We start from the raw sequence: 10,860 nt of genomic DNA, 5'->3' as shown, positions 1-10,860 counted from the left end.
TTTAAAAAAAAAGTATATGGATTGGGGGATGGTAATTTTTTCTTTTTATTATGATCTTATTATTAACCTTAAGTGTTTGTTAAAAGAATCAGTGAATTATAATTTCCCAAAGACATGAGCCCAGAGTGCTACTGAGGCCAGGGAGGGTCATAAGTTTAGGAAGATAACTCCATTCAAGTTATATCCTGATAAAGCATCAAATCTAACACTGAGAAACAGCTCCTGGGCTCAGAGGAGGCAGAATACTGTGTCACTCTCTTCCTCACTAAGGGGCCCCTCTAATCTGGACCCAGGAATGAAATCCAACTGGTTTCCATGTTGAGGAGCCTGCCCTCTAAAGAGAGAGGTGCTAGATTCCCTTTTCTCACATTCCCTGGCTTGTTAAACTCCAACCCAGTGCCACTAGGTCAAATTGCTTAAGGCTAAGGTTTAAGATCATGGATATTGTCTCCCCAAAAGGACTGAAGTAAAAAGATACTCATGAATCAATTTGGGGATAAGTATTTTATTCCTGCTCACATGAGAATTATGAAACATAAAGGACTTCACAGTTTACACTGACACAACGAATTAAAACAGGATTCTATTACTTGTAATTACTGTTACAAGATGATGGCAGGCTGGTATTTAAACCTCATCAAAACATAAGCGGTTTTCAGTGCAGCTAATTAGGCATTTTATATTTCACCTTAGCTCTGCACTGTGCAAATAAATCCCAAATAATTTAATTGGTAAAACAGGTTAAACTTGTGCCAGTTCTCTTCTTGAGGACTGTCACTCCTAAAAAAGAAGCTTCTTTCGATGCCAATCAGACCCACTTGATAGACCCTAAACCTCTAAACTGTTCAAACTCATAAATTCAAATTCAAATCTTGGCATAATCATCTCCAGATGCAAAGTCATTCACCTAACAATAGATAAAAACAAATACAAACATGGAAAAGCCAACCAGGGACTCAGATGCAAGCTTGCCTAGTAGCATCCCCTTGCACCACCACATGGGCAAGATCACCATGACGTGTGGAGCAGCTCTTCCTCAACCCTTACATGATGTCACCTAGGGTTGAAAGAAGAAAGAGTCATCCAGTAAGCTGTCTTTTCTTTTAACTGATGTAACACCCTGCTCCTGTAGGGAGTAGGATCAGGGACCACTCAGGTTTGCCATATTATATTAACCTCTTTCAGCACTGGGTCATTATCTGGTCAGAAGCATCCAAGGAATTCACACTCGACAAACCCAAATACCAAGTCACACTGTCCCTGAAGTCACTGGAAGTTTCCAGAGGAGCTATGAGTACACACTCCTTAGAATGGCTTCTATTAACCAATTCATCCTCCTCAACAAATGAAAAGAATACAAACTAAATTTAAAATATTTGGAATTCTAGCCCATTAGCTATACCCCACCCCAAAGGATTTTTTAAAAAATCAATGTTTTCTCATATATTTATATTCTAATTTGTATTGTATTTATGTATGTACATAGCCTTTCTCCATGTATTAGATTACAATCTCCTTGAGGGTAAAGACAAAGCTTTATTTTTCATCTCTTCATGTTTAAAGTACATGTTTTTCTAAGTTTTTGTCTTTATTAAATATTTTTTCTTCTATTTATGATTTTTAACAAACATTAACCACAAGTATTTGTTGGATGTATTAAAGAATTAAATTTGTTCTTGAAGACATAATGCCAATGTGCAACTAAGGCTAGAAAGCTCCAAAGTGAAGGAAGATAACTCCATTCTGACCTAAAATATATTCTCATAAAGCAACAAATATTGGATATTTATTTACCTATCACACTTCTCAGTTGCAACTAAGCTTGTCAGACTTCATGACCATAATTTCAATAATGAGTTTGTTTGACAATAACTTCCTTTTGGGAATTCTCTTTAAAGCTTTCCTGTCCTACTTCCCCTCCATTAATTCCTCCAGAGATTCAAGGAAATTTTGTAGCAATAGCATTTTATAATTTTTGGTCTAAAAGCCTTTTTAAATTTACAGTTCAAGAACTCTGGTTAAGCATGACTACCAACATAATTTTAAATTTGGCTTATGGCTTGATATGTTTGCATCATGTCCTGATTTTAATTCTCTTGTTACAAAACTATGAATTGGGTAATCCATTTGATTTCTATGAATTATACTTTCTAGAGGTAAGAAATTTATTGGCTTTGATAACTAGCAGTTATGTGGCAGGGTCATGGAGAGATATGGCCACTATTATACTGCTGTCAGAACTGTGAATTCTTCTGGTCTTTTTGAAAAGCAATGTGGCACAAAACCATTGACCCAAAGATACCAGTAGTACATCTATATCCCAAGAAAGTTACTAATGGAGAAGGGAAGCAGTGGGGCAGAGAGGGGATCTTTTTCTTTTTTTCAAAAATTTATTTTGAATGGAAAGAACATTTTTCATAATAGTAAAAAATATAAAACTAGACCATCTCATATCCAGTGACAAGGGAACAGTTCAACAAAATGTGGTATACAAAGACAAAAAAGTATATATATTTAAAAAAAACAAATATTAACCATAAAAAGACATATCAAAGATTCATCTAAAAGAAGGCATTTCCTTCCAGGTTCAGAGAAATGTAATTACAGAAGGCTCAGAATATAATCACAAAATATAAAGATTTTATACAATCTTATTACAAATGCTTAAACAGGTAGGGTTTTAGCCATTTGATGGAGGCAACTGATACCATACAGGAAATATCTTGTGATTGGTTGATATAATCAGTCAAGCCCTTTTGGTCTTTATATAAAATAAGCAATTCATACAGCAACCAGACACAGGAGACTATAACCAGGTGGTAAAGTCCATTTTTCCACCACCATCCCTGAAACATGTCACTGGAGCTAGCAGACCAAATGTGTCCAGCTGAGAGGAGAAGTATACATCTAGGCCAAATAGAGATGCAGATAAATCCACCTAAAGGAGAAGGAAGTTGATCTTAAAATTCGTCTAGTACAACCTAGGACTGTGGTGGAGTCATCTCAAATGCATAGAGCTGATTGTTAAATTTTCAGTGTGAGGATTTACATCCCCCCAAATCAGCCAATGTTATAAAATAGAGTTCATTTATTGTTTTGTTGATTTCTAGACTCAAGAAAATAATGGAAAAATGTTAATAATGTATATTAAATTTAAAAGGATGTCATGGCTTCTAAGAATGAGACAAACTGAATTGAGTATCAACTTCTGAAAGTTAAAACTTGAAAGTTATATGGAACTACTATTTTATATCATGTGACTTCTTTAACTTTTTTTCTTTCTTTTCTTGCTTTTGTTTATGGATCTAGAGAATTACTTCTCTAATATTTTGAAGCCCTTGGACACTGCAGTTCTTTTTTTCGTTTATTGCTTATATACAATTCATTCTTTGCAGCCCAACTATGGTGAACAACTCTGGAATTAAAGTTAGGGGAAAGGTTAATAAACCCTTTACCTAAATAAACTCTTTAACTAAAAAAAATTTTTCTTTGAGAGAAAGTTGTTAAACATTTACAAGCACATCCTTGGCCCAACTCCTTTATTTTATAGATGAAGAAACTGAGGTTTCCTAAAGGCATTATGATTTGCCCAAGGTTACAAAAGCAATAAGCAACAAAACTAGGATTTGAACACAGGTTATTTTCCTCTGTACTCATGCTGCTTCTAATTAGATATATGACTATGAGAAATCACACACAGCCTTAATTTCATCTAAAAAATTATGATTATAGCACTACCTACCTCAGGGAGATAATTTTAAGGCTGAAATAAAATAATGTGGAAATGCTTGGTAACCATGTAAATTATAAATATATGTATGTATGCTTTTATTTTTGGTGTCGTCCCAAAAGCTCTCCTCTTAGAATACTAGTGAATTATAAAGAACTTATCTTCTTTACAATAATATTTGGATATATTATTTAGTTTTGTTTTATTACGTTTTATTTATTTAATTAACAAATATCTGCCTCCACCTCTTCTATTCCTTCCCCCAATTCCATTACAGAAAACAGAAAAACAAACCTTTACAACAAAAAAAACACATTCTCACTTTGGTCATGTCCAAGAATATGTTTCACTCTGCACATTTAGTCCATCACCTCTTTTTCAGGAGATGAGTATTATTCTAGATTGGCCATTCTATAAAAAAATGGTTGATTATTACACTAATTAGAGTTCTTAAGTTTTTTAAAACTGTTCATTTTAACAATATTGTTATAGTATAAATTGTTCTCTTTTTATTCACTTCACTCTGAACTGATTCAAAGTGAGGTTCAAATGACACCTGCTCTTCCTATTTCTTCCTAATTTGTATAGAATTCTACTTAACATCCAAGATAACATGAGATAAATCCCCTAGTTCCTCCATTTTTCTTCATACTGTGCTTTTTGTTCCCTTTCTCCTTTTAAGAATATCAAATTATAACAAACCTTCCCAGGTCCTCCACTTATTTGATTACCTCTATGACTTCTGCTGAAAGCATGATTTTTAGGGATACTTGTATTATCCTACTGTTCCCAGTAGAATGCAAACACTTTGTCATTATAAAACCTTTTCTAATTATGTATTTATCTTTAGAGCTTTCTATTTTTCTCTTTGCTTCTGAATTTTTATTTCATGGTTTCTACTAAGTTTTGGTCTTTTCATCAGGAATGCTTGGAAGTCCTCTATTTCAATACAAATCCAAAAGTTATTCTTGATTGCTATCCTATAACTGTTGCGTTTTTATATTATACTCCATGTTCTCTCCTTTGTCATGCTAGCTTCTCAATCTTCTGTGATCTTAGCTTTGGCTTTTTGGTGTTCAAATTCTGGCAGCTTAAAGCATTTTTTTAACTTGGCCTGAAAGCTCTGCATTTTAGCTATGATGTTTTGGGTTTCTTTTAAGAGGTGATCAGTGGGTACTTTCTATTTTCACTTTGACCACTGGTTCTAAGAAATCTGGGTGATTTTTTTTCATGACTCTAGAAATGATATATCTAGGCTAACTTTTTGGACATGGTTTTCAGGTAGCCCAATGATTTTTAATGTTTTTTTTCTCCTTGATGGTTTCCATGTCAGTTATTTTTTATATGATATATCTTATATTTTCCTCTTTTTAAAAATCTTTTGACTTTAATATTTATTTATTAAAATCTTGTGTGATAACTAGGTGGTGCAGTGGAGGGAGTACCAAGCCGAGAGTCAGGAAGACTCATCTTCCTGAGATCAAATCTAGCCTGTACTTATTATCTGGGCGACACAGGGCAAATCATTTAACCCTTTTTCTTTGCTTCAATTTCCTTATGTAAAATCATCTGGAGAAGGAAATTGTAAACTACTTTACTATCATTGCCAACAAAACTCCAAATGGAGTTGCAAAGAGTTGGACACAACTGAAATGACTAAACAACAAAATTGTCTTATGGAGCCCATTTCTGTATATCACATCTGTTTAGGGCAAGTCTAATTTTCAGGGAATCTATTACTTGGGTAAGATTTTGTATTTCTTGTTAATTCCCTTTCCAAGTCTCTACTCCATAGCTCTCATTTTCCCCAGTTCTATCCTCTGTTTTAAAATCTTGCATTATTTTTTTCTATAACTGATCTTCTGAGTAAGTTCTGTTTTACTTTGAGGCTTTGCTCATGGGTGTTTTGGAGTTATTCTCTCTTCTGAATCTGTGTCCTGGGCAACCCTGGCCTCATATAAGTTCTTTTTTTGTTTTTTATTTAAGTCATTCTTCCAATCACATACAAATTTGGTAGATATGCTAGAGATTTCTTTTTCTGGGTGAGACAGTGATCTGATAACCATGGGAGACAACTTTGCACTGCTTTCCTGTGCAAAGGAAATTGAGTCCAAGATCTACTCTGATACTGAGCCTATGCTAAGCCTAGGTTAGGGCTGAGTCAGTGCTCCTGGGAGTACAGGGCTTCCTTTGGGAGGCCTTTTACTATTGATTTAATTGTTGATCTGGGACTGAGTGATCAGTCTCTTCTGGGTGCCTCCCATGTTCTTAGCTCAGAGCTCTGGAGGTGGAGTCTGTGCTGCCCATCCTGCCTATTGGATTGGGTAGAGGCTGATTCCTTGATTTGCACTGGCATGAACTAATTTGAAGCTCTGGCCACCATATGAGGCTACCCCTTGCTATTAGTTAAGGAATGGTGCTATATCTGTGTTCAGCTCTGGTCATCTCTGCACCACTGCCCTGACTCAGTGGCCAAATATATGATATCAGCCCACCCCTTTTACATGGCCCCTTCCCTCATCACTCACCTGCATGCCAACTTTGTGAACTTGGGCTAGAAAGCTGATATTGTACAGTTTCTATTCAAATTTGTTGGAGTGAGTGGTGGGGATGGGGTTGGGGAGCTTAATCACTACTTCTTCCTACTTCTCTACGTTGGCTTGTCTACTCAAGAAATATATTTTTAACCAAACAAGGGATAGAGGCAATTGCAAAAGATAAAACAGATAATTTTGATTACAGGAAATTGAAAGGCTTTTGCAGAAACAAATTAATGTATCTAAGCCAAGATTGGAAGTGGTAGAAGGGAGAAAAATAATCTTCATATCAAATTTCTCAGATAAGGGTTTAGAATCTAATATATATAGACATCTAACAGAAATATATGCCCAAAAGTCATTTCCTAAAAGTGGTCAAAGAATATGAATTAACAGTTCTCAAAATTATCAGCAAATATTTTTAAATGCTCCATTTATTAGTAGTAACTAATAAAATAAACACAAAACAAAAGAATATACACTATGGTTATTACAATGTAAATGAAAAGAACAACCTCAAAACAATTGCTGCACAATTACAAAGAACACAGGGTGGGCTCCAAAGAAAAGGTACTTTCCTAATCCCTTTTAGAGAGTGGGGGAGATGGCCAACAAATGCACAACATGATATCTGTTGTCACATTTTTTTAGTGACACGTTGATCAACTTTGCTTGATATTCCTCTTCTTCCTATTAAAAAATCTTTTTTATATAGAATGGCTCTCGAAGAGTACAGGGTTAATTTTGGCAATGTAAAACTAACATATCAATACAATTTTTATTTAAAAAAAGAATTCGTTCTCTACTGGTCACATCTTCTGAATACTAGGAATTCCATTCTGTTCTATGAAATTAGACTAGCTGCAAATTTATACTTTTTAGTAGAGGGACTAACCACTGAGGACCTTGTCCTTAGAGTATGCTCAGATTTGTCCTGAATAGGATAGGCAAATGTGCAGATATTCCATGCCTAGTTCCAATCCAATATATGAAATTTTAGAGGTCTTGTTCTAGTCAAATCTGACTAATGGAGTAGCACTGCATGATGATAAGTCTTGTAACTGACAACAGAGCTGAAAGAAACTCAGGAAGAGCTAAGTTTAAATTTAGTTTGGGGGACAGCTGGGTAGATCAGTGTATTGAGAGCCAAGCCTAGAGATGAGAGGTCCTAGGTTCAAATCTAGCCTCAGATATTTCCCAGCTGTGTGACCCTGGGCAAGTCACTTAGCCCCCATTGCCTAGCCCTTACCATTCTTCTGCCTTAGAACCAATACACAGTATTGATTCTAAGACTGAAGGTAAGGGTTTAATAGATAGATAGATAGTGTTATAGCCAAAAAAGCTTATAGAAATATTGTAGCTTATAGCTTATAAGAATATTATAGCCAAAAAGCTAAACTTGGCAATTAAGCAAGGGGTTTTTGGATAACGTCATGCCCGGCTCAAGCAGGGCAGTTATCTCTGACTCACAGTCCCAGGGACAACTCCTGGCTGAAAGCCCCAGGGCCCCTAGATGAAACAGCCTTGAAGATTCCTAGACAGAACAGCCTTGAAGATTAAGAATCATGTCCTGTGGCACCTGAAAGCATCCCCTACTCCCTCTGTCTAGCTATTAGCTCACCCTAAGACAAAGGCACCTATATCCCAGAAACATATATATTCCCTCTTCTGAATGCATGCTTCGGGACTCTCTTTGATGAGTTTCCCCAGTGTGTACTGGCAATAAAGCTTTCTCCTGCTTTGATTGCATTGTCTCGTGTGTTCCTCTGGAGGCCACCCATTTTGAACCCTAACAATAGATAGATAGATAGATAGATAGATAGATAGATAGATAGATAGATAGATAGATAGACAAATGNAGATAGATAGATAGATAGATAGATAGATAGATAGATAGATAGATAGACAAATGATGAATTTAGTTTGCATGCAAAAATGACTTAATTTCTGGGTCTCTTTTCCTTCTGGGAAGTGAGGACAAGGCATGTCTCAATCGACTGGATAAAAGAGAAGCAGCTGACTTATTTCCCACCGGGTTTCTGTGTGTCCCAGAACGCACAGAACTTGTGCTTCTTTTGTGTTCATTCTTTCTTGATCTCAGATAAAGGAAGTATGCTGAGATAAAAGAGTCCAGGTTACCACGAGTTCAAAGGATCCATCAAAGCCATCATAGGTCTCACTGGCAACCAAAGTTGGTAGCAAAGTACACTGAAACAAGCTAGTAGTGACCATTAGAATGGTAGTATCTGATGAGAGAGGAAATGTCTGTGAATAGATAGAACAAGACAGTCACCTGAGGATGGGATTGTGACTTCCTCATCATGAACAGAAACGCATGCTGTCCCAGACTTCAGAAAGACATTAATGCTCAAAGCTCACCAAAAATTACCTTACGGGAAATTTCTGCAAAAAGGGAGAAAAAAAAACTTCCACTTGGCAGGAGTAAAGAGATACCCCCTTGACCCTACATAATCTCTACATATGAACCTCACTAACGTTATACTTCAAGCTTGAGCCTAAAACCCCAGTTACTTTGTGTGTACAAGGAGAAAGAGTGCCCCAAATTGAGAGGAACATTTTGTAACTGGAGATTCTCAGTCAATTTTGTTGTTCACACGTTTCAGGTATGTCTGACTCTTTGCAACCCCATTTGGGATTTTCTTGGCAGAGATACTGGTTCAATTTGCCATTTCCTTCTCCAATTCATTTTAGGTGAGGAACTGAAGCAAACAGAGTTAAGTGACTTGCCCAGAATCACACAGCTAGTAAGTGTCTGAGGCCAGATTTGAACTCAGGAAAATGAGTCTTCCTGACTCCAGACCAGGCACTCTATATGCACCGCATCACTTCACTGCCAAAAAAAAAAGGCATCATGGTCAAAGTGATTCTGAAGCAATGCAGAATCACCCAGACCACACTGTCTCCCCTTTTGTAAAAACAAGTTGATGTCAACTGGTTGATTGTTAATGAGCTCAACAGTAGGGTCACAGAGTTACACAGACTCTGAAAGCCCAACAATCCTCAGAGCTGCTTCTAGAAATCAGAGGGAGGTAGGCTGCTTCTCTGTCCTAGACTACTGCCTTCTGGGGACCTGGCCCACCAAGGCCAGTGGAAGCTTCCTGCCTTGGCTGGGAATAGCATTCAGATCACCTAGCTCCTACTCTTTTCCTTTCCGCTCCAGCACAGCTGCCTCCATCTGTCCAGGCATGTAGCGGACTTACAGACAATTATCTGCAACATCTTAGCACTTTGTTGAGAAACCTCTTTGTAGCCAACATTCAGTCTTTGTTCAGTGTACCTGCCTGGCCATGACAGCTCAGTAACAGCTCTGCTGTTGCCTTCATTCAGGCAATGAGAAGAAGATAAATTGAGAGGGTACAATGTATTTGGGAAGAGGAGGACAGGGAGAAAGAACATCTTACTTTTCAAGAAGGCATAAAACTCTCTCACTCTGACATAGCCACTAGTTGTGTGACCTTGGGCAAAATCACTACCTTTCTATTGGCCTCAGTTTCCTCCTTTATAAAATGGAGAGGATGGATTTCCTGTGTTATAAGGTCTCTTTTGTTCTGAAATTCTAGGATATTTCATAGCCATGTCATGTGTCTGAGTCAGTGCTGTCTTTATTTTATTTTTAAATTCTCCTTTCAGAGACTCAGAAGAAGGAACAGTCTGAGTCAGAATCCCCTTTGAATTGGGTTTAGTTTCTGCCTTCTTGCCCACCTTGGCCCTAGACAGGGCAAGGTTTGAAATTTTGAAATAAAAAAAAAAACCCTCAGGGAAAGTCATGATGCTTAAATGACCTAAGAAATCATTATGCATTTGGACCTCAGGCTCTTAAAATATAACCCTCTTCATTTACAGCCTCTGAAGAGGCCCTACTTAATCGTTGCACCAGAGCATCAGCTTTTTGAACTGAAGTTCAATCTCTCCCCAGGATCGAAAAATGTCTTTCATTACCATAAAAGAAGAATTAGCCGGTCCCCTGCATCAGCTCGCTCTAGAGGCTGGTCACATCTGTGGCTTTTATGGCAAAGACTATGCATGTAGCCTACTGTCAGAAAAATCCAAGGATAAATAGCCCCCACATCTCCTGACCCTATTTGCCATGTGACAGCTCATATGTAACCAAGAAGCATCTGTAACACTTAATTTTAAGTGTCTTTAATATGCATTTAATTTAGGGTAATAAGGCAGCTGGGTGTTACCTCACAATTACTGGCCTAGTAAATCAACATCAAATGGGTATTTTGGACACAGCTAACACTTTTCACCTCTGATGTGGCGGTTTTTACTATACTGCATGCCATCAGGCATAGGAAATTTGAGACACTATTAGGTCTCCTGAGTATGAGAAAGGAACTGAGTTTTGTGGGCAAACAGAAATTGGAAATTTGTGAATATCACATAATGAAGGCCAAAGGAAAAGTAGATGGTGACACTGAAGCATAGGAGCACTAAACAACTTGGGCATGGTCAACCAGCAAGTTTGGGCAGGACAGTATAATCAAAGATGCTGTCTCTGGAGTATGTGTATCTTTGACACTGCCATCTCTGGATTTGCTTAGCATTTGGAAGAAAAATAATAAATTT

Source organism: Gracilinanus agilis, chromosome 2 (assembly GCF_016433145.1).
Source record: "Gracilinanus agilis isolate LMUSP501 chromosome 2, AgileGrace, whole genome shotgun sequence".
In the NCBI taxonomy this organism is placed as follows: domain Eukaryota; kingdom Metazoa; phylum Chordata; class Mammalia; order Didelphimorphia; family Didelphidae; genus Gracilinanus; species Gracilinanus agilis.
Note: the sequence above shows the minus strand (reverse complement) of the source record.